This window comes from Triturus cristatus, chromosome 8, assembly GCF_964204655.1.
Source record: "Triturus cristatus chromosome 8, aTriCri1.1, whole genome shotgun sequence".
Classification (NCBI taxonomy): Eukaryota; Metazoa; Chordata; class Amphibia; order Caudata; family Salamandridae; genus Triturus; species Triturus cristatus.
Genome location: NC_140591.1, coordinates 1550192907 through 1550216802, shown reverse-complemented (window position 1 = coordinate 1550216802; position 23896 = coordinate 1550192907). Strand labels below are relative to the sequence as shown.

The window sequence follows — 23896 nt, the reverse complement described above, 5'->3', positions numbered from 1 at the left end:
CTGGCCTCGTAAATGCTGGCCAGCCACTGGAGAAGAGGTCAGTCACTCCAATTAGGCCCCGTCCTTTTCGGATCGGGGGGCGTGTTTTTTGCGAAAAGTCTCAGGGAGGAGACAACAGCAAAACACGCCCCCGAATCCGAAAAGGACGCTGCCTTTCTCCGAGGCATTTCTGCTCTGCCTCGGAGAAAGGCGGTGGTGTCCCGGCGTTGCTCCCTTACCTGATCTCCTTGTTCAAGAGGCCTGTGGCTTCTCTACCGAGGCATGTAGAGTCTCCAATCACCGGAAAAACCCCAGTCGCTGCGGAACCCGTATTTTTCCCGCCGAGGCTGCGAGAGTAGATGTTTTTCTTTCCTCAGAGTGGCCCCGGAGGAAGAGTCCTTTATACTCCGCTTTGGCGCCACGTGTCTTTTCTATCTCACAAAGGCACCTGTGGGAGAGCGGCATCAAGGAATAATGTTTCCTGCAGATAACCAAAGCAAGAGCTGATAATCACCCTGCAGACCCACCGCTTGATCACTTTTAGAAAGGCCAAAGCATGGTGCTGAATTTCCAATCGGGTAGGGAGAGAGAGAGGGAAGAAACACTCGGCGCCAAATCCTGCTGCGCGGGTTTGCTTTTGAACAAAAGTGTTGTTAATTACCCGATTGACGTTTATGAATGGCGGCCATGTTGCGGGATTTTCACATGTGTCTGACTGAGCCTTGTTTTGCTGCGGCGGCCGCTCGGCTGATTGTCGCGCTTGGTTTGGCCAAATCTTTCACCTTCTCCTCCTTCTCCTGCTCTTTCATTCCCTCCCCATTCACTTCTCCCTCCTCTCTCTTGTCTCCTTATCGCAGTCTCTCTTTTTCTCTTGCTTCCCTTGCTCGATCCATTTGATTCTTTTCCTCCTCTCCTTTTCTCTCCCTCTCCTCCTCTATTTCCCTTCTCTTTCTCTGTCTCTCTCCCCCCTCCTCCCAGCGAGCCTGTTATTTTCATTATTGTTTTTTTAGCTCTGTGAAGTCGCACCGATTAATGAGCGATTTTATACCCTCCGTATCTCCAGTGAAACCGAGCGCGCGCGGCGTTGTGCTTTCTCGTCCCTCTCGTTCAGCCGTGTCATCGTTTTTCAATACTAACAGCCGTAATGAGTCTGCCCGGGACATAAAAAGGCAGCGTAAGCTTTATTCACCCGGTTATCGAAAGTGAATGGCATGGTTCAAACAGCCGTGGGCACCAGGGATTATAAATAAACAAGTCTCACGCATCTTTCGAGAGCATTTGCTCTGGGCGTGAGCGTACTTATAGAACTAATAGCCCTTTACTTGCTTCAGGTATTTCATATAAAGATGACAGGCCTCGAGGGGCAGCGCGGGGCTGCAGAGAGAACATTTTTATTGCAGCAGGAGCAGGATGGTGTGTGGGGGTACCCCGGGAGACCGGTTTAGTCGGGACACAGAAGAGACGAGGAGCTGAAACACTACTAGACAGCACATTGTCGTTTTTCACATTTAGAATTTCAAGCAGGGCACAGAGTGATGTGCCCCAGATCACACGACTGGTTGGTCTAGTGCCGGAGCTGGGATTGTTACGCAGGGCGCCAGATTGAAACTGAGGTCCGGGCAGTAGTTTTGCCTGAGAACACATGTTTTCCCTGGGAAGGAGATTCTCAGTGACACATTGTTAAATCCCTTATCACATCACCAATCTTCACGTTTCCCTCTTTTAATATGTTCCTCAGAACGTGTTCCCTTTTTGTGGCGAGGGCTCATTGCGTGCTTCAGGGCGCCTCGTCGCGTTACCCCAATCCAGCAATCCTGTAATGTCTGGCATTGTACTCGAAGCTGCCACCAGGAAGCCATTTAACCCTCACTTCTTATGCGTGTCTCGCAGGCGCGCAACACCCATTGGACTCAAAGGGCTGCAGCCCCCCCGTCGTGTGTGGCAGCCCGGGAGGAGACAGATTCCCGGCGCACACACAGCCGCACCCGAGCACTTCACAGGTCTTTAAAAGACCATTTGGATGTTAATGAGGCCTCGCTGTTGTTTCACCCCTTCTAAGAGCCCCTGCAGCTCCATTCTGACTATTGCTTAAGGATTCAGCCCCCCCCCCCCCGAAATTTTTTCTTAGCCCCCCCCTCTAGTTGGCTCTAGTTGCACCTCTGGTGTCTCGTGTATATGTTTACTAAGAAGTCTTGTATAGCGCTGAGTTCAGGTATGCAGTCATTTTAGAGCGCTAAATTCGGCCACACATGCGCTAAGCAGTCCTCCCACCCGCCAAACAGACTAGTAAACACACAGCCGTGTAACATGGCTACGTTTATTGAACACACATATGCTTGTTAAAGATAAAAATGGAGTTGATATTATCATTAAGAACTTAATTTACAATGCAACGGTCTCGGCATTGGTTAAGTTAGAGCTATTGGCATTGCTCATGACAAGGCCGTTTCTTTAAATGTTTTAAAAACAAAAAACATAAGCAAACATAATGTCATGAGCAATGCCAATAGCTCTAACTTAACCAATGCCGAGACCATTGCATTGTAAATGCTTGTTATTGTGGTGGTAGTAGTATTGGTGGTGGTTTTGGTGGTATTCATGTTGGTATTGGTGGTGGTGGTATTGGCAGTGGTAGAGGTGGTATTGGTGGAAGTGGTGGTGGCATTTTTTGTGGTGGTGGTATTCGTATTGGTGGTGGTGGTAGTGGTAGTGGTGTTGATGGTGGTGGGGGTATCGGTGGTACTGGTGGTGGTATTGGTGGTGGTGGTATTGGTGGTGGTGGTATTGGCGGTGGTGGTATCAGTGGTGGCAGTATTGGTGGTAGTGGTTTTTATGGTGGTGTTATTGGTGATAGTTTTGGTGATATTGGTGGTGATGTTGGTGATATTGGTGGTGGTGGCATTGATGGTGGTATTGGTGGTGGTATTAGAGGAGTTGGTATTGGTATTGGTGGTAGTATTGGATTGGTGGTGGTGGTGGTATTGGTGATGGTGGTGGTGGTATTGATGTTGGTGGCACTGGTGGTATTATTGTGGTAGTGGTGGTATTATTCCTGTTGGTTGTGGTATTGGTGGTGGTGGTGGTGGTATTGGGGAATGTGGTGGTATTGATGGTGGTATTGGTGGCGGTGGTATTGGTTATGGTAGTGGTGTTGGTGGTATTGGTGGTATTTGTGGTAGTATTGGTGTTGATGTTAATGTTATAGGTGGTATTGGTGGAGGTGGTGGTGGTACTGTTGGTATTGGTGGTACTAGTGGTGTTGGTATTGGTGGTGATAGTGGTAGTGGTGTTGATGGTTGTGGTATTGGTGGTGGTTGTTTTGGTGGTGTTGGTAGAGGTATTGGTGGTGGTAATGGTGGTGGTGGTAGTAGTGGTAATGGTGGTAGTAGTGGTATTGGCGATGGTGGTATTGGTGGTGGTGGTAGTAGTGGTATTGGTGTTGATGGTGGTGGTATTGGTGGAGGTATTGGGGGTGGCAGTATTGGTGGTCGTATTGGTGGTGGTAGTGGTATTGGTGGTGGTAGTGGTGTTGATGATGTGGTAGTGGCGGTGGTGGTATTGGTAATGGTGTTGTGGTATTGGTGGTGGTGGTATTGGTGGTGGTATTGGCAGTGGGGTTGGTGATATTGGTGGTGGTATTGGTGGTGGCGGTATTGCTGGGTGTTAGTATTGATGGTGGTGCTATTGGTGGTGGTAGTAGAGGTGTTGGTGGTATTTGTGGTGGTATTGATTATGGTGGTATTGGTGGTGGTGTTGGTATAAGTTGTGATATTAGTATTGGTGGTGGTGGTATTGGTGGTGGTGGTATTGGTGATGGTATTTGGTTGGAGATAGGGGTGGTATTGGTTATGGTATTTGTGGTGGTGGTATTGCTGGTGGTGATGGTAGTGGTATTGGTAATGGTATTGGTGTTGGTGTTGGTATTGGTGGTGGTGGTATTAGTGGTGTTGATGGTAGTGGTGGTGGTGGTATTGGTGGTGGTGGTATTGGTGCTGTCGGTATTGGTGGTTGTGTTGGTGGTGGTGGTATTGGTGCTGTCGCTATTGGTGGTTGTGTTGGTGGTGGTGGTAATGGTGGAATAGGTGGAGGTGGTGGTATTGATGTTGGTGATGGTATTGGTGGTGGTGGTGGTATTGGTGGTGGTGGTGGTATTGGTGTTAATACAATAGGCTTTTGAAAACAACCCGTCAGGTGGCTTGAGTACAGATGAAATGTAACATAGATGTGCTGTTGTCAGCTTCAGCCCATTAGCACAGGATTATGTGCTACCTGGAATTTACATGACTTAATTCGCTAATCATTTCTAAATCCATTTTACTTGGGGGGGTTGAAACAGACACGAGATAATGCCGGGTTAAAGTGATTGAAAGCAGGCACCCATGTTACAGGGGCAGCAGTGCTGCTTAAAAGTACACAAGCGGTTTCAGCTGTAGCAGCTCATGTCCGGCCTGCAGTGAGAGAAACTCAATAAAATAAATAGTGCTTATAGACTAAATAGCAGGTCCCGTGTAACAACCAAAGTAAAAGGGCCAGTCACCATGGGAGGGTACAAATGAAGACAAGGCCGTACTAAGGAGGGACTAACAAGCCTATTAACGAATCCGAAGGCAGCATTTACGAAAGACAATAATGCAAGCCTATGAAAAATATTGGAGGCGAGTGGGGACGGCTTCTCTTCCATACTCTACTACAGTAGTCTCGCAAAGCAAGAAGCGCATGAGTGCTGCTGCTAGGCTCGACCTAAAAACGAAATATTATCAGATTAATAAAGTAAATATACTTAAAAAGGCAAAATGTAAAACTGAACATTTTAAAACACTCTGTAAATATGAAGGCATTTCAAAATTGGAGGCTAAACTTTAAGGGCCAGATTTACTATTACTTCACACAATACAGCGCAGCAAGGGAACTTGCTGTGCTGCGTCTCGTGAAAGGGAGAGAGCAGAAATCCTTTATATTTGCAAAGATATGGAGCATTTATTCCCCCGCCTTGTACTGGTGCACCATGCTCAAGAACAACACAAAGGCCCAGATTCTCAAAGATGTCACGGAATGCAGCGCAGCAGCCAAACATGCTACACTGCTTTGCATGACAGGGAGAGAGCAGGAGAGAACCATATGCATAGAGATATGGCCCTTTCCTTCCCTCTCCCTAGCACTGGCGCTGATTTCAGCTGCCGTATCCCAGGCTGTAGCGCTAGGGTGAAGTCCTGAGTTCACCATAGGTTTTGTACAGGAAGAGTACCCTACCTGTATTAAATATGGCCAGACAAGTGCAAAACTTTTTCCTGCTTTGTATGCGTGCTGCACAGTGGAGGACACATGCAAAGTGGGAAAAGCAAGGAGAAATGAGAAATGAAAATGTTTCTCCTTTTAACGCCTGCTTTCCAGCGTTGTTCATTTTTGGTGCTAAACCTGTGTACTATTGTTAGTTGATATGGTTTAGAATCAAAAAGCATGGGAGGTTGCGTGGGAACGTCCATGTACCAGCAATGTAAGGCCCCCTTGATGCACAGTAATACAAAGCAGCGTTTCATGCTGTTTTGCGTTACTTTCGGGAACTTTCCAGCACAAACCAAGTTTTGCACTGGAAAGTGAATCAGGAAAATAACAGTTTGTTCTGGTTAGCGTTACTTTAGTGACGCTAATCCAGAGCAAAATGTTCGTGAATCTACCCAAAGTTTTCCTAAATCTGGGCCAACATTTAGCATCCTTAGTATGTTTCATAGGAGCACTTCAAATACAGCAATCGAAATCTAGTCAAGATAATTGGTGACCCCTCCCCCCCAGGCCCGGTTCTAGCGGAGTCTTGGCCCTCGCAGTGAGGGCTTGAAGGCAGGCGCGCAACAGCATTGGGCTCAAAGGGCTGTCAGTGTGTGTGCGCGCCCGGGCTGAGACAGCTTCCCGGGCACACACACACAGTTTTTGAGATTATCGCAGCCGCACCTGAGTACTTCACAGGTCTTTAAAAGACCATTTACATGTTAACGAGGCTTTGTTTATTTTTTCACCCCTTCATCTCCACATGGCGAAATCCTTTCTTTGACAAGGGTAACCTTTGCCTACTGTTCTGCTGCGTGGATATTTATTTTCCTATGCAGCACAGGAGAAAAGAAGTTTGTTTATTTCTATTCACCTTTCCTGACCCCTGCAGCCGCTTATCACATCAGGCTGTGACACAAAGTTTGACTAATGGAGTAGTAGGTAAGAGAATGTGTTACTATTTGTTTTTCTTTTAAAAATCTGCAAAGGCCCAGCAGGACACATACTTCCTGTGCGCTTCCTTTAAACAGTTGTTATCCTTATCATGGCGGATGCAGGACAACAATAAGACAATACAAAATGCCCAGATAACGATGGTGATAAATGATCCTGCTGGATAGCAATCATTTGTCTGTTAGTAGTTTTTTAATGCAGATAAACTGTATTTTATGTGGAAGCTCAGTGGATTACTGCCTTTGTCAGAGATCCTTGCGCTACTTGCAGTTCAGAAGTTACAATCCTAACATAGCACAGTGACCAATGAATTGTCATCAAAGAGCTGCACACAAACATGAATGGTATAGTTAGAACTTTGCTTTCTTTTTTGTGATATAGTTAGAACTTCCACAGTCTTTCATTATTCTAATGTTGCTAAAATAAGCATGTTTGGGCAGATAAACATTTTTTATCGGTAAAGCTGACCCCCACGGAATACTCTTTAAATCCCAAGGTTGTGTTTCCCTAGACTAAACCCTTTTAAAATATCCGGCCCACCAGTATGGATGAAATGTGATTCCTACACCTTGTAATCCTCATTGGCTAATGTGACATTCCCTGTAGACTGATTTACATACTTGTATGATTCATTGTCTCTGTATAATGTGTGCGTGGTGTAAAGTACTGACACATACTACACTGATATGAGTAGCGCTGTACAACAAATGAAATGCATATGAGAGAGGGGCTACGTAAAGATGAGGGGCACTGTTGGAGGGTGGCAGTGAGGGAGTCTGAGGAGGAGGTCATGAGGGGGGAGGGCCTACAGAGAGATGAGGGGCACTAGTGGAGGGTGGCAGTGAGGTAATCCAAGGAGGAGGTCATAAGGGGGCGGGTCTATGGGGAGATGAGGGGCACTTGTGGCATGTGTCAGTGAGGGAATCCGCAGAGGAGGTCAATAGGGGGGGGGGCATGGAGGGATGAGGGGCACTGTTGAAAGGTGGTAGTAAAGGTATTTACGGATGTTATTGGTGCGGCGCCAAAAAATACTTTCACATCAGCGCTGAAGCCGGCCCTGTCATGGCCTTTCTGTTTTTGTTTATTTAATTAGCAGTCGGGTCATAAGGGCAACTGTGGAATATACTTTAAAGTGCGTGCTAATTACATTTACTGCTATATTCAATGTTTTAAGTTTGAAGGTGATTTTACTAATGTTTTTAACGGGAAAAATGAAAGTGGAGCCCGATGGTACCTGATATGGGGATGGGGCCCAAGGTCAGCTGTGAGATAAGGTGCACTGGAGAGGCGTAGTGGATAATCAAGCCTGCAAGGGAGTGCGTTGCAGAGTCTGGGGTCAGGTGGAGGTAGTAATGAAGAGGGATCCTCCATGAAGGCTCGCACAGAGGGAGCCTGTAAGGGAGTGCGTTGCAGAGTCAGGGGTCAGGTGAAGGTAGTAATGAAGAGGGATTCTCCATGAAGGCTCGCACAGAGGGAGCATGTAAGGGAGCGTGCTGCAGGGTCAGGTGGAGGTAGTAATGAAGAGGGATTCTCCATGAAGGCTCGCACAGAGGGAGCCTGTAAGGGAGTGCGTTGCAGAGTCTGGGGTCAGGTGGAGGTAGTAATGAAGAGAGTTTCTCCATGAAGGCTAGCACAGAGGGAGCCCGAGAAGTGTCACTTGCCTGATACTCCCACCTCAGAAACCTCCTCTTCCCATCAAAGGAACATTACATGGAAAAAACACTTTTTGAGAGGGATAATATTTAGAAAGAGATTTGGAAAAGAGTGCGTTTTACTGGGCTTAGTAAGACTAAGAATAGATAAAGGAGGGCCCTGAAGCAGGCCTGCCTAGACATATATGCGACAAATCGAGCCCGCAGTGGCCTACCCAAATGCACACTTGGCCCACCCAAATAAAAATTCCTGGAGCTGGGCTTGCTCCCCCCACTGAAGCACTGGTATGTGCCGTCAAAATGAGACCATGCACTGCGCACAAACAGGACAAAGAAATATGGTATAATCTACAGTACTGCTTCCTCTTTAAGAAATAAAAGTACATTCTGAGCCGCTTCAAACACCCCATTAAAATGTTTTTTTTTGGGGGTGGAGGGTGTTTGTGAATTAAATACATTATTTAATAATCTGTATATCTGTTTGAGCATAAGTGGTGTTTTAAATATTGTTTTGAAGTTCAAATTGTAGAGAATGCTGAAGACAGGATCCCCAACTACCAATAGTAATTCAGCGGGGGTGAAAAAAAAAGTTCTGAACAATTGATGTATTCTTTTCAGACTACAGACGGAGACAACAACAACAACGTTTAGGGCAGGTTTTCACTGACCTCGCTGACAGTATAAAATGGCTCAGATGCAGGCCAAACTCATTCGCCATGTTATAAGTAAATCCATGCATGCTTTTAGGACAGAGGCAGGGCATCAATCACGTGACTGGTCAGAGCGTAAACATGTGGTGAAAAGGCGCGCTAAAATCAGGGCACTGGCGCTATCTGAGGGGTATGCCCCGACCAAGTGGGGAGATGGCTCTTACCCTGCTCGTGTGACGTGAGCCGCCTGGGGGTCGTGTGCTGGCCCTCACGCAGCTCTCCTTTCGTGTAACGGGCTCGGAGGCAGCCGGGCGTTAACAGTCCGGGGAGCTCTCTGCCGGCTGCTCGCGCTCGTGCAGTGTAAGCAGAAGCCTTGTAGTCACTGGTTCACGGCCCCGCCCTCTTCTGTAGATCAAGCGGACGTTGGGGGCGGCCTCTGGGGAGGGGTCTGTTCCGCTATTTTGTTAATGAAGAAGCAATATTGAGGACATCCTGTTCTTGTGATTTATTAGAGAATGTGTACATGCCACTGAAGTCGACTTACCTTACTCTGACCTTAGTACAGACAACCATCACTGCTATTATTAGAAACCTGACGCCCTGTTGGTGGTGGTGTTTTAACTTGGCTTGTGCGGACTGACACCAAAAGTCAACACGCAAAAACCTCACTCAAACTGACCTTGAAATGTCTGGACCCTGTGATGGAGCTTAGATTTCACCTATAAAATGTATGCATTATTATATGACAAAAAAGCAGCAGACATGATTTTTATAATGGCACGCAGATTGTGGAAAAGCATGATTGAAAACATAGGGCTTCAGTTAGGAGGTGTTTTTATGTGAAAACATGCTTAATTAATTGAACAGCCATGCTTATATGTGATTAATCCATATGTAATCTCACTATAGAATGCTCATTAATTTCGAAAATGTATTCGTACCTTTAAAATGGCATCATGTATTTTTGCAAGAGTCGAAATGTGCTGAATTGTGTTTCACAGTGTAGAAAAACATTAGTTTGCCTTAGTGGACTAAGACTGAAACAGCAGCAGGAAATGTACCTGCATCACGCCACGCCACGCCATTTCTTCCGCCGCCACCGCCAAGAGTCAGGGGCAGTCCTCGCTACACCAGGGAGCTCCAACTTCCGCGTCGCCGCCCCGGGTCCACAACTTCCGGCAGCACCAGCGGCGGCGCGTGGCTCTGACGCGGCGCAAGCGCCAGGAGGCGGGTTTAAAGCTCGCAGAGGCCGGCGGAGCGGGGGGAAAGCAGCCAGCAGCAGGAAATTTACCTGCATCACGCCACGCCACGCCATTTCTTCCGCCGCCACCGCCAAGAGTCAGGGGCAGTCCTCGCTACACCAGGGAGCTCCAACTTCCGCGTCGCCGCCCCGGGTCCACAACTTCCGGCAGCACCAGCGGCGGCGCGTGGCTCTGACGCGGCGCAAGCGCCAGGAGGCGGGTTTAAAGCTCGCAGAGGCCGGCGGAGCGGGGGGAAAGCAGCCAGCAGCAGGAAATTTACCTGCATCACGCCACGCCACGCCATTTCTTCCGCCGCCACCGCCAAGAGTCAGGGGCAGTCCTCGCTACACCAGGGAGCTCCAACTTCCGCGTCGCCGCCCCGGGTCCACAACTTCCGGCAGCACCAGCGGCGGCGCGTGGCTCTGACGCGGCGCAAGCGCCAGGAGGCGGGTTTAAAGCTCGCAGAGGCCGGCGGAGCGGGGGGAAAGCAGCCAGCAGCAGGAAATTTACCTGCATCACGCCACGCCACGCCATTTCTTCCGCCGCCACCGCCAAGAGTCAGGGGCAGTCCTCGCTACACCAGGGAGCTCCAACTTCCGCGTCGCCGCCCCGGGTCCACAACTCCCGGCAGCACCAGCGGCGGCGCGTGGCTCTGACGCGGCGCAAGCGCCAGGAGGCGGGTTTAAAGCTCGCAGAGGCCGGCGGAGCGGGGGGAAAGCAGCCAGCAGCAGGAAATTTACCTGCATCACGCCACGCCACGCCATTTCTTCCGCCGCCACCGCCAAGAGTCAGGGGCAGTCCTCGCTACACCAGGGAGCTCCAACTTCCGCGTCGCCGCCCCGGGTCCACAACTCCCGGCAGCACCAGCGGCGGCGCGTGGCTCTGACGCGGCGCAAGCGCCAGGAGGCGGGTTTAAAGCTCGCAGAGGCCGGCGGAGCGGGGGGAAAGCAGCCAGCAGCAGGAAATTTACCTGCATCACGCCACGCCACGCCATTTCTTCCGCCGCCACCGCCAAGAGTCAGGGGCAGTCCTCGCTACACCAGGGAGCTCCAACTTCCGCGTCGCCGGGAGGCGGGTTTAAAGCTCGCAGAGGCCCGCTTCGCGGGACGCGTGCGGGACGCGCCGGGCTAAGCCCGGGCAAAGGGCGGGCCCTCTGTGGCCCTCAGAGGCCAGAAAAGACTGGGCTGGGCCAGAGACGCTGCTCATGAACATACATGGTACATAAAGCACCGGGTGTGGCATACATTAGTAGGTTGCCAGGACTTGGCTATTGTTTTAAAGTGTTTTCTAATATAATACAAATAGTAGACGGTGTAAACGTTATAACAATTCAGTAAGCTTTAGAGGGGGCTGTGCCTGTTGATAATATGTCGAAATCTAAGCCCCCTTCTGGGCCACGCACTTTGGATAATGACTTGGTCCAGAAGGTCAGCAAGATAAATTCTGAAAGGCGACAGTCGCTAGGGAAAATTAGTTCCCCGCAATCAGAGAGCCCTGTAAGGGGTTCATCAGCTTTTAGTTTAAAGGATGCGAACAATCATTCTAACATTATTATTCCGGATGTTGTAGAGATGGGACAGCTCGATTCTGAACAAACCACCCCCAATGAGTTAGAAATAGGAGATTGCCCTGATATGGTAGAACAATGTTTACCGACCCCCGTAGCTCGGGCAGTTAGAACATGTAGGAAATTTCCTATCAAGAACGGGGGATTGCGTAGTGTACGGAAACGAGCAGCCTCACCAGTTAAAGTTCTTGAAGCAAATGTAATGAGTAAATCTAACAAGGTTGGTGTAGATGATGATATAGTAACTAACCTAGAGGAGATTATTGACTTAATGATTAGAGGCATTATAGACCCGCTGGTATCAAAAATTGAGGAACTAACAAAAGAGGTTGCAAGATTGGGTGGATTGCTTAGCAAGGCCTTGGACAATCCAGGAGAGGTGACCACTGTCACAACTGCTGCAACTGACACAACTAGCAATCAATGTAAGCACTATGTACAGGGAGACCCTTCTAAGGAGGCCATAGGAAATAAAGGGAATGGTAGTGTTAACCCCATAATACCTCAAGGGAGCATGCACTTAGGCAGTCAGGCTATGCCTGCCATAGGAAATATAAATGGATGGGAAGAAACTAACAAAAAGCATGCTATTAATCTCCCACCTGAGTGTGCTCCTTATGTGGTGGTACTAACAAATGTACCGCCGCTTGATAATAGGGGTCATCAAGAAACACACGATTCCTTAAAAAATAAATGTCTATCTTGGCTAAATAGACAGTGTGGTTTCCCATTCAATTTCTCTGATAATGTTTTGACTACCAGGAGAGTTAATTGGATAGGGAGTGCTAGGAAAAGCTCAAAGGGGGACTGTGTAATCATAAATTTTAAACATCCACAGCATGTTACTACAGTCCTCCTAAGAGCTGCATCTCTCCCAATTTCCGATGGGAATGTATGTGCCCGAGCACTAGGTTACTTTTATAATCATCTTAATGCCAACCGAAGGGACAATACTAGAATCTCAACTTACCCTCCCACCTCTAAACCTTATTTTGATATTCCCACACAGAACATATTTCATGCACTTAGTTCCCTGGACTCTAATGATTGACGCATACAAGAGACGGAGATATGTTTAGTAAGGGAGGAGGGACCCGATGGGGATGAACATATGCATGACTGTGCACCTGAAATAATATCTAGGGACTCAGGATATGCGCCTAATCAGAATGAGGCAGAGAATATTCACGAGGGAATTGTGAATATATGCAATATGGGCCAAACAAGTGGGGTTGGCAACGCTGAGGGAAATGTCCGAGGTTCTGCCATTGGGACTACCGCCAGAATAGGTACATGTTCCAGACTGGCGTGCTGGAATGTAGCTGGTCTGAAATCTAAGAGCAGAGACCCTGGTTGGGAAACTTTTATTAATAGGTACGATATTTTATGTTTCCAGGAAACCTGGTGCAAAAGTAATATTGACTACGAAGGATTTGTTTCATATAATTTACCAGCATATGGAGAGGGCCCGGGAAGAGCTAAGGGGGGCTTACTCACCCTTGTATCGGTCCACCGACAAATACTGGTGATAAAATATGTACCGGTGGGTGATCTAGTCCAGATGCTCTGGATTCGTGAAGGCAAAAGCCGTAATATCCTTCTGATCAATTATTATAACAATATTTTTGATAGCACCAGGGGCAGAATAATAACCGATTTGGCCAATGCTATTGATACCCTGAGTTTGGATTCCAATGTTGTATTTGATATTATTTGGTGTGGGGATTTTAATACCTCATTATGCGAATTATTATCTACAAAGGCCTGTGGGGTTACTAATAATGCTGGATGGGAGGTTCCACACTTTGGTCACGATATGTATGGGGAAAATGTGAATACATTAATGGGGTGCCTTGACTTGGAAATTTTGGATTGCTGTAGGGACAGTAATGGTTTACCTGTCCCCACATTCAGGAATTGGCGCTCTAATTCTGTGATTGACCATGTGTTGGTATCTTCTAGTATTGTCGACTGTTTTGCCCCACTGGAAATGGAAATAATGGATACTAGTGACCACAACTGTATTATTGTGACCATGACTCTGTGGGAGGAGAATGATAGAGAGGCAGGGACCACAGTTGAAAATATAGAAGCCCACCGGGCTAATGGGGTAAGTCTTAGGTGGATAGGCGCAAAAGCATCCGAATTGACTGCATCCATCACAATGATGAATTTAGTAGACATTGTTTTTATTTTAGAAAATAGATTGGATCATGAGCGGGTCTTATCTAGTTTTATAGGAATCAACAATGCCATTAACGCAAAGTTCACAGGTGGTAACAGGGGTGGTACAAAACCTGGATTTGTTTGGTTTGACCAAACCTGTTCTGCTGCTCTGACTAACCTTAAGCAGGCCCTAGTAATAAGGCCTAGGGATAAAAAATTAGTAATAATACTGAGGTTAGAGTATAAAAATGCCATTAAAGCTAGGAAGATGGTTCTTCAGCATCAGGCCTGGGATTCTCTTAACCAAGCGGCGGAACTCTCTAATGGCACGTTATTTTGGGCAACAGTCAATTCTCCATTCCTTAAGGAGACAAACACACCTGAGTTAACAGCAAATGTCTCCTGTGAAGGTTGGATTACCCATTTGTCAACTATCTTTGATTCAGGTAAAAATATTAATGTTGGCTCATATAGATGGCCTATATTACCACTTGAAATCTCTGTGGAAGAAGTTGAAAGGGGGATTAGGGCAAGTAAGGGAGGAAAGGCCCAAGGCCCGGATGGGGTTCCAAGTGATGTGTACAAGGAAGCACCGGAAGTATGGGGCCCCTTGTTGGCTGCTGTTTTCAATGCCGCGGTTTGTACAGAACCTCCGCCGACCTGGGAGGAGTCTATTATTGTGCCAATATACAAAAAAGGATCCAGGTCTGATGCTAAAAACTACCGACCAGTTTCATTACTGGATTCTTCCGTAAAAGTTATGAGCAGGATTATGCTGGTAAGATTGGAAGAATGGGCAGAACAGGATGGTATTTTGGCAGATAGCCAATATGGTTTTAGGAAAGGCAGGGGTACGCTCGATCAATGCATTAATTTAGAATTATTGATCGGGAAGTATAGTGAAGCCAAACCTGGCCTTATATATTTGTGCTTTGCTGATTTAAGCAGCGCTTTCGACATGGTTGACCACTCAATTTTGTGGTCAACCCTGTTGAAATTGGGTGCGCCAGAGGGCATAATTTATTTTCTTGCCAGGATGTATGAGAGATTAAAAACATGTGTACGTTTCGGTAGGAAGGGAGAATGTACCCCGAACTTTAGCGTAAAACGAGGTATAAGGCAGGGTTGTGTTTTAGCTCCTCTTTTATTTATTTTATTTATTAATGGAATTGATGCTATTTTAAAGGAAGTTCATGCAGATGCTCCCATGATCAATGGTGTTTCAGTACCGGTGTTATTATACGCCGATGATGCTGTGTTGTTGTCAAGAACTCCGATAGGGTTGCAACGACTGATGGATAGTTTTGCCTCCTTTATTGACGACAAAAAATTAGTTATTAACAAAAGCAAAACGTACACTATGATCTGTGGCCCAAAGAAATCTAAACATACAATGAAAGGGTTTTTTATTGACAACACAAAAGTACAGCAAGTGGACAAAATCTGTTATCTAGGTATAACTTTTTCTAGTGACAAAAAGTGGACACATGAATTTAATAACATACGCAATAAAATGGCTAGAAATGCACACGGAATTTTTAGATTTGCTCAGAAAATTGGGGATCGTAGGACCAGAGACATGATAAAAATTTATCAGGCGAGATGCGTATCAATTGCATTGTATGGGGCAGGAATTTGGGGTTATTGCTGCGCATATAAATTGCAACTGGAAGAGAATTCTTTCCTTAAAAAACTTTTATGTTTACCCACATCGGCCTCTAATGCTCTGAGCCATCAGGAACTATCTGTGAATTATCTACTTGACCTTTTGTCACTTAGACCTCTGATGATTTGGCGGTCTATTTGGTTGAATGAGGAGAAGTCCTTTACTAGGTCTATTATCCAGGACTGTTTGCGATTAGACAAAGCCATAGCAATATCCTGGATTAAATACATTATTGTGTGTTTCTCAGATATTTTTAACCTGAATATTGTAACTGATCCGAACGCTGTTTTATTGATCCCCAAGGTTGAGTTAAAAAGGGTCTTCCTAGCTTATGCTGAGAGGAAGAGAACTGTTATTGCTGGTACTCTGTTCACTGTTATGTTTTATAACAGATATTTATCTATGGATGGATTTCCTGTCTACTTAACCCTTGTCACCAGGCCGACACACAAATTTGTGCTAACCAGACTCAGATTTGGAATAGTGCACTACTTGGTGGCCCATCCGATAATGAAAAAACATCCATTAGGGCCTTGTAGATGTGACGGGATTTCCAAGCAGAGCACAATGCACTTTTTACTATTTTGAAAGCTGTACTCTAATTTTCGTATTGTCTTGCTTAAACCCATGTTTGTTAAATACGGAACACGTACGGTTGAGCACGCAATGAAATTGATTTTTAACTTACAATCTGCGGATGTCTGTTTTTATACCGCCACTTTTTTAAACAAATGCATCAATTCTAGGAAAAGCATGTGTTTTTAGCTGTTGAAATGTAATTTTAGTGTGTAAATGAGATCATTGTTTTAACTAATCATAGTGTTCTAAATGTATTATTATGTCTGCTACAAGTCGTTCATATTTTGTATATTTTGATTTTGTGATTGTGTATGCTTTTATGGTCATTAATTTGTACCGAATAAAGCTGAATTGAATTGAATTGACTGAAACAGTTTGAAATGTGCTACTTTTTCCCCTAGCAACTTTCAATGAACGGGCTCTGAGCTTCCTCCGACCTTCAAAATGTTGCATATTTTTGTAGCCTGTTTAAACGTGGAGAGAAGAACACATTTTTTTTCATAAATCACAAGACTGAAATTTGAACAGGAACAAGCCTGATAAATGACGTATCCAGCCAGCCCATGGGGAGATGATATGTCTTGAAGTCTGATTGGACCAGCTATTAGGACTGAGCACGTGAACTTTTCCTTGAAATATGGCTTACAAGTGGGAGGAGTGCCTCCTCTTTGCCTTGCTTTTCGTCTCTCTTCAGGCCCAGTTTCTGTGCTGGACACAGAGAAAGGGAGGGGCTGCATTCTGTGGGGGCTATGGTGCAGCTTGAGACAGAGACACTGACTAGCACAGTGAAGCAGAGGGAAAAAGCTGAAATGATCAGGACAGATTTAGATTTTAGGTGCTAAACTGAATTTATTTCTCTTTATGGGATATTTTTGCCATTATTAATTATTGATTAACCTTGTAAGACTTACTCTTTTTCTTAGAAACTCTTTAAGAGTTTTGACTGACAATTTGCGCCACATTTCCCTTCCTATATGTGATGCTTATATGCAGACTGTAATATGTTCTGTATTAATGCTATTTTTCCTATTTTTCAATTCTGTAACCTGATTGATATTTGACTAATGAATAAAGAGTCAGAGAACCCTAACTTTTGACTTAAATAAAACCCTTTAAAATAACTCACCACTCTCATTATTGCCTCTAATATTGTTTGCATTTTATTTTTATATATATGTAAAGTCTCCTGTTTGGTGACACACGGTCATCAAAAGATCCATCATTTTTCACCCTTTACAGCGGCAAACCATAGGTGATGTGGTTTTGAATAGGGAAATTACCAGGTAATTACCGCTGGATCACCTGCACCCTTTCGCTCTTTTATTTTTAAACACATATGGATTTTTCCCATTATAAATTCACAGTATCTTCTGCTAAGATCACTCATGGGCAGGTCTTGGCTTGGAGTAGCCGCTGTCTGTCCACTGCTGTACAGGTGTGTAACGGTCTAGTTGTTCTTCGGACAGCTAGCAGCCGGAAGAGCACGCACACTATGTATCACTCTCTGGCCAGGCGTGGCCAGAGAGAGTATAAATAAAAGGGCAGAGGTCGCTCGTGACCTTCCGGCCTGTACCTGTACAACTGCCTCATGTGTCTCTGATTACCGTCTTAGTCCCCCACGTGGTCCCCGTCACTTAGGCGCTTACACTGGCGACGAGGGTGTGACCCGAGCCCTCGACTTCATGCCCCACGGAGCGAGGACGCGCTCCCAACACTTACACGGTGCACCGGAGGCTGAAGAGGCCCGTTGCAGTGGAGCAGCCCGTCTGCTGTGTCCGGATCGCGTCGCAACGCGAACTGAAGCCGCCCAGACCCAGCGTTTACTGAAGCGTGTGCGGCTGGGAGGAACATCTGAAAAGCAGTGCGTGCGAGCGTCCAGCGCGTGTCTCGTCTTCCCGACGAAGTGCCGGTAAGCCGGGTGAAAGCCACGTGCGCGAAGGAGCTCTGCAGCCGCCAACCTCAGGGGGAAGAGCTCTGTGAGCCAATCATTGGACACGGCCTACCAATAAACTGTGGGACATACACGGCAGTCACCTTTATACATGCAGTCCCGTGGTGTTATGTGCCTGAATGAAAATAAACTGCAGATGTAATCAAGCATTGGCAAATACAAGGGGGACCTCAGTACAAATCACCCCAGGGCACCCCAGTAGCAGGGAGAAGAAGCATACCCAAAAGCCACACCCGGGGCAGCAGTGAAGACAGCAGCTGGCTGGCTAGAAAAAAACAAGCATTGGTAGGAGCAAAACAAGCATTAGCGACTGCAACTGACAAGAGAAATGCTAACACAGCTGGTGGCAAAGCACGCACATGAGACCAAACGAGACAGCAAAGCCCGCGCTACCTCACGCTAGTGCAAACCTGTAGAGGCACAGGTGATCTGGAACAACGTCGATTAAGCACTCAACATGGTTGACCAAGCGACGGCAGGAACAAGCCAACAACCAGTGGCACCAGTATCACCAGCGGCTCCCATACACTCACAAGTAAGCGCGCTACCCCCTTTCAGTGAACTGATTGACCCTGCAACGGCATCACCCAGATGGAAGGTATGGCTGGGCCGTCTCGACAACTATTTCATAGCAATGAGGGAAACCGACGACAAGGTCAAGAGGTCACTCCTGTTGCATTTTGCGGGGGACAAAATATACAAACTGTTTGCACACCTGCCGAACCCAGGGCCAGCAACAGACTATGACGCAGCAGTCAGGGCATTAAATTCGCACTTTGATCCACAGCTCAACCCAGATTATGAGCGATTCAAACTGCGACAAGCGCGCCAGCGGGACGGCCAATCCATGGATGCATTTCATGCCCGCCTGCGAGAACTAGCCAGCACATGTACGGAGGACGACCCAGTCAAGGAAGCCCGTGCACAGTTAATTCAAGGATGCCGCAACAAAACTCTGAGAACACTCATCCTCCGTCAACCTCGCATCTCACTGGAAGACATCTTAATCTTGGCAAGATCACACGAACTTTCAGACGTCCGTACGTCAGCGATGGAAGCGGCCCTGCACACGGCAACCGAACAGACAGTGACCGTTAAGACGGAGCGAGCTGATGGGGTGCGCACAATGCCACGTGGAACTCGAGGGAGGTGGCCCACCAGGACAACACGAAGGTCGCGATGTGGGTACTGTGGCAAAGAGGAACACCCACAAGAAAACTGCCCGGCGAGAGGCAAGACATGTACCAAGTGTGGCATCCCCAATCACTTTGCAAGTGTGTGCAGAGGCGGCGCAAGGCCGAGAGGAGCGTCAGGGAGAAAAGCACCGTACAGACAGGTGAAACAGCTGTCGCTAGACGAACCAGCACTGTCAAGAACACCCAACTCAGGGCCTGTGAGGCGGCAATATCTGGAGGACTCGTCTACAGAGGAAGAGGAGGAATGCCACTTCGTGTCATTCGTGAATGACTTAAAACGGAGACGTCGCCCACAACCAACCTGCGATATCAGGATAGCCGGAACGCCAGTCACTGCCCTGATAGACACATGAGCGTCCGTCAACGTCATGGGATACCAACACTACCAGGCGCTCACAGTCAAACCGCAGCTAGCAACATCCAAAGTGAAGATCCTCACGTACGGGAGCCAGGTACCACTCCAGTTGAAGGGGAAAATGGAAGTGGCCGTTCAATCAGAAGACCATGAAGTCACCACGACATTCCATGTCGTAGACAAGGAAGCTGACATTCTACTTGGGAGCCACACAGCTGAAGATCTCATCCTAGTCACGTTTGCCAATACAGTGAAAACCATGCAGACGGAAGACATCCTAGAGTCATTCCCGCAACTGTTTCAAGGACTAGGGAGCATAAAAAGGCCTCCCGTAAAGCTACACATTGACACAGCGGTAACGCCAGTGGCATTACAGCACAGACGGATACCATTTCACCTCAGACCGCTAGTGGAACAAGAACTACTGAAACTCGAACAACAAGGCGTCATTGAAAAAGTATCAGGGCCAACCCCGTGGGTGTCCCTGATGGTGATTGCCGAAAAACCCCGCCAACCAGGGAAAATCCGGATATGTATCGACATGAGGATGCCCAACCAAGCAATCAAGAGAGAAGGGCATCTGACGCCTACCGTTGATGACATCCTAGCAGATCTGAACGGATCACAATGGTTTTCCAAGTTAGATTTGAACGCGGGATATCACCAACTGAAGCTGGATAAAGACAGTAGATACATCACAACCTTCTCAACACACCTGGGTCTGCGAAGGTACAAGCGTCTGAATTTTGGGATATCCTCGGCCGCCGAGATATTCCAGAATGCGGTAAAGGAAGTGTTGACAGGACTACAAGGAGTGATAAACGTAAGTGATGATATCCTGATACACTTGGCGACGCTGGAAGAACATCACCGCCGGCTCAAGGCAACTTTGAAACGACTGGTCGAACATGGAGTGACACTCCATAAAGAAAAATGCCAGTTCTTTCGGAGCTCAATTGAATTTTTCGGATACGTGTTCAGTCCTGACGGAGTGAAGGTTGATCCTAAGAAGTCGAAGGCGATCCAACTGGCACCTGCACCCAACACGGCCTCAGAGGTCAGGAGTTTCATGGGTATGGCAATGTACTGTGGGCGGTTCATTCCGAACTTGGCCACCATTGCAGAACCCCTGCGCCAATTGACAAAAAAAGACGCCGCGTGGCAATGGACCCAAAAAGAGGAAGAAGCATTCCAGAAAGTAAAGTCAGTTTTACTGGCCAGCACGACGATGGCGTACTTTGACACCAACGGCCAGACAGAACTGATAGTGATGCCAGTCCCGTAGGACTCCGGCTGTATTGACCCAAGAAACGGAACCAGGGACCTGGGCGTCATTGGCATTTGCCAGCAAGGCGCTGATGGCAACAGAAGCTCGATATTCCCAGATAGAGCGAGAAGCACTTGCTATCAAGTGGGCCTGCAGCCACTTCCACCTATATGTCAGTGGGCATCCATTCCGAGTAGTGACAGATCACCAACCACTACTGCCTCTGTGCCGGGGGTCGGTGCCACATCCCCCACCTAGAATTGAACGGTGGACAATACAACTCCAGCACTACCAAATGGAACTGGTGTATCGTCCTGGTGCCAAAAACCCGGCGGATTTCCTGTCACGACATCCGGCGCAACAAGAAGAATCAGATGCGGGCCAAGAACGGAAAACCGAGGAGTTCGTCAACATGGTATCTCAATGGGCATGCCCACCGACACTCTCCAAAGAAGAAATAACAGCCCACATGGAGTCAGACATGGTCCTCAGGAGAACGACGGACGCGATATGAAGAGGATCATGGGATGGTTTCCTTCACAACATCCAAGGGTGGAATGAAACAGAAAGAGCACGACTAGGGAAAATGTGGAGAGTCCGAGATGAGCTAAGCACTGCAGAGTGCAGCATCCTACTAAGAGGATCACGAATCGTCATCCCTCAGAGTCTGCAAGATCGAATAATTGCTCTAGCACATGAAGGTCACCAAGGCGCTGGAAGAATGAAATCCCGGATAAGGGAAAAACTGTGGTTTGCAGGGCTGGAAGAAGCAGCAGAGAGGGCAGTCAAAAACTGTTGAGCGTGTCAACTAACAGGGAGTGCCGAGTCACCAGCCCCAGTGATAACTGAAGACCATGCCCCAACACCCTGGTCGTGGGTGAGCCTGGACTTTGGGAGTTTCCTCGACGGGAGAGTAACAGCAGTGCTAGTAGACAGCTACACACGATACCCCTGTGTCGAGATTTTACCATCTACGGCCTTCAATCATTTGGCCCCGGCACTCATGAAAATATTTGAACTCTTTGGTTTGCCACACGCCATTAAGACTGATAATGGACCTCCGTTCCAGGGGAGCGAGTTTAAGGAGTTCCTATCGAGGCTAGGGATAAGGCATAACCGCATTACGCCACAATGGCTGCAAGCTAACGGCGAAATAGAAAGGTTTATGCGAACCATCAACAAGATTCTACCCATAGCAGTAGCGGAACAGACAGATCCTGAAATAGAACTGCAAACGTTTCTGCGTGAATACCTCAGCACCCCACACTGCACTACTCAGACATCACCATGGTCACTAATGCTAGCTGGCCCTAGGCGTGACCAGTTCCCGGTAGCGGACATCTGGGAACCAGAACCATATGACGCATCAGCGACACAGCGCAGACGAACAACAACCAATGAAAAAGCAAGCCAACGCAGGCGAGCCAGAGTCTGCTCACCCAGGCCAGGATGTAGAGTACTAATACGGAACAGACGAAGTGGAGGAAATTCCGAACACCCTATGAAGATGGTCCATGGTTGGTACGGAAGGTCCGGGGAACAGCAATAACGGTGGAGCGGAATGGAGAGGTGATAACCAGAAACATCTCATGGTTTAAAGAAATTCCTGGGTCTGGAAACGGGCCTCAGAACTTTGGGGAAAACACATGCCCAGACTTGACCCTCCCGGAATCGAGACCTGTTCACACCGATGGGCCACAACAGAATCCGACACCAGCAAGAGAGGAAGCAGAGTCTGAGTCGCCAGAGAGAAACTGCGAAGCAGGAACTGCCAGTCCCACCAGAGGATCAAACATAGGGCGACATTAATACAACCTGCATCCAAACCCGCGACCAAATAGCCAACTGACTGAATTCGCATGGGGAGCGCAAGTTGGACAGAGAAAAGAAAAAGAACTGATTTGAAATGGGATGTAACGGTCTAGTTGTTCTTCGGACAGCTAGCAGCCGGAAGAGCACGCACACTATGTATCACTCTCTGGCCAGGCGTGGCCAGAGAGAGTATAAATAAAAGGGCGGAGGTCGCTCGTGACCTTCCGGCCCGTACCTCTACAACTGCCTCATGTGTCTCTGATTACCGTCTTAGTCCCCCACGTGGTCCCCGTCACTTAGGCCCTTACAAGGTGCAAGGTACGAAGCATGCTTCATGGTGGCCCGTTCTGTGGGTCTGTAGTGGTATATCACTTCCACACTACAGATTCCTGGCCATCAAGGAAGCTAAGAAGTGGACTTTGTGAAGGCAAAAATCCTTCACAGGCTTTGAAAGGTGACCTTCCTAGCCCAGTCTGACATTTTTTGGCCACCCCTTCATTAGTCTCCTGGAGCGGGCAATCTGCCACTAGGCATGAGGTACACTCGAAGTCTGCCCCCAGCCACCTCACCAGATCGATCTACACATTGAGTTGATTTACTCCCTATGGTTGAACAGAAGAAAGTGGAGAGAAATGGATACATAGACCTCTAGTGAAGCGTCCATCCACACAACCCTAGTAATACGTCTAGATCAGGGGATATCAGGAACGCTGAAATCATGGCTTGCGTTTGATTCTCCTATCAGTGGCCCGCTTCTCTAGCAGTAGAGAGGGAAATGTGCTGCTAGCAGAGAACTGGTGGTGTACAGGAAGTGGACACTGCTAAAGAACCCACCTGCTAGCGGAGACACCAAGATCACGACACTCTGAAACACTGGTTTGACAGTGGATTGGCTGAAGGCGGACAAGTGTTGTGGAGCAGCAGAGGACCCAGTAGCATGCCAGAGGGATATGTGTAGCTGTCTAATACCGGGCTGAGAGGAACAATGTCAGTGCAGAAGCAACCAAAGGAAGCATGGTGATCCCCGCGCCTTCGTATGTGCCACTTGGGCTTGGTGAATGTGTGAGCTCCAGGCGCAGTGACATGGTGGCTAGTAGGTGCCATCCAAGCTGTGATCAGGGAATGAAGGGACCCAGAGGCATCGCTCCCAGGTTGGTATGTGAACAGTAGGTGAGACACTTGGAGACAGATTTTCTAAGCCCTAGCATTGTCATTGCATCACGCATGGGCTTAAGTTAGCTTTGCTAAACCATACAAAGTCACCTTGCGTAGCACTGTGTTGTTTAGAAAATCAGTAGTAACGCAAGGCAGCGTTGGGAAGGCGTTCCATGCATCAACCCATGGTTTTTGGTGCTGGAAGAAATCGGGTTGTTGGTTGACTGGGGTGTGAGCCCTGGTCAAGCAGCAACCACAATACTTGTCAGCGTGAGGCACAAGCCAACCCTAAACTAGCTTGGCAGAGAGCAGTCAGGCTTAACATAAAGGGTATGTGTGAAGTATTTGTGCAACACTGCAAACAGAAGTGAAAAACATCACAGCAAGTTAGAATAATAGAGTGATTATTCCAGACTAAAATGACAAAATTCCAAATAATAGGAC

The 23896-nt window shown here is 47.6% G+C and overlaps 1 protein-coding gene across 1 annotated transcript in view; it reads right to left on the bottom strand.

The window, feature by feature from the left end:
• Nucleotides 1–8881, bottom strand: part of LOC146806117 (ecto-ADP-ribosyltransferase 5-like) — a 90438-nt gene extending 81557 nt beyond the window's left edge. Inside the window, exon 1 of the mRNA XM_085623448.1 lies at nucleotides 8722–8881. The gene's annotated coding sequence lies outside the window, so the exon portion shown is untranslated. The remainder of the gene's footprint in view (nucleotides 1–8721) is intronic.
• Nucleotides 8882–23896: the final 15015 nt, after the last annotated feature.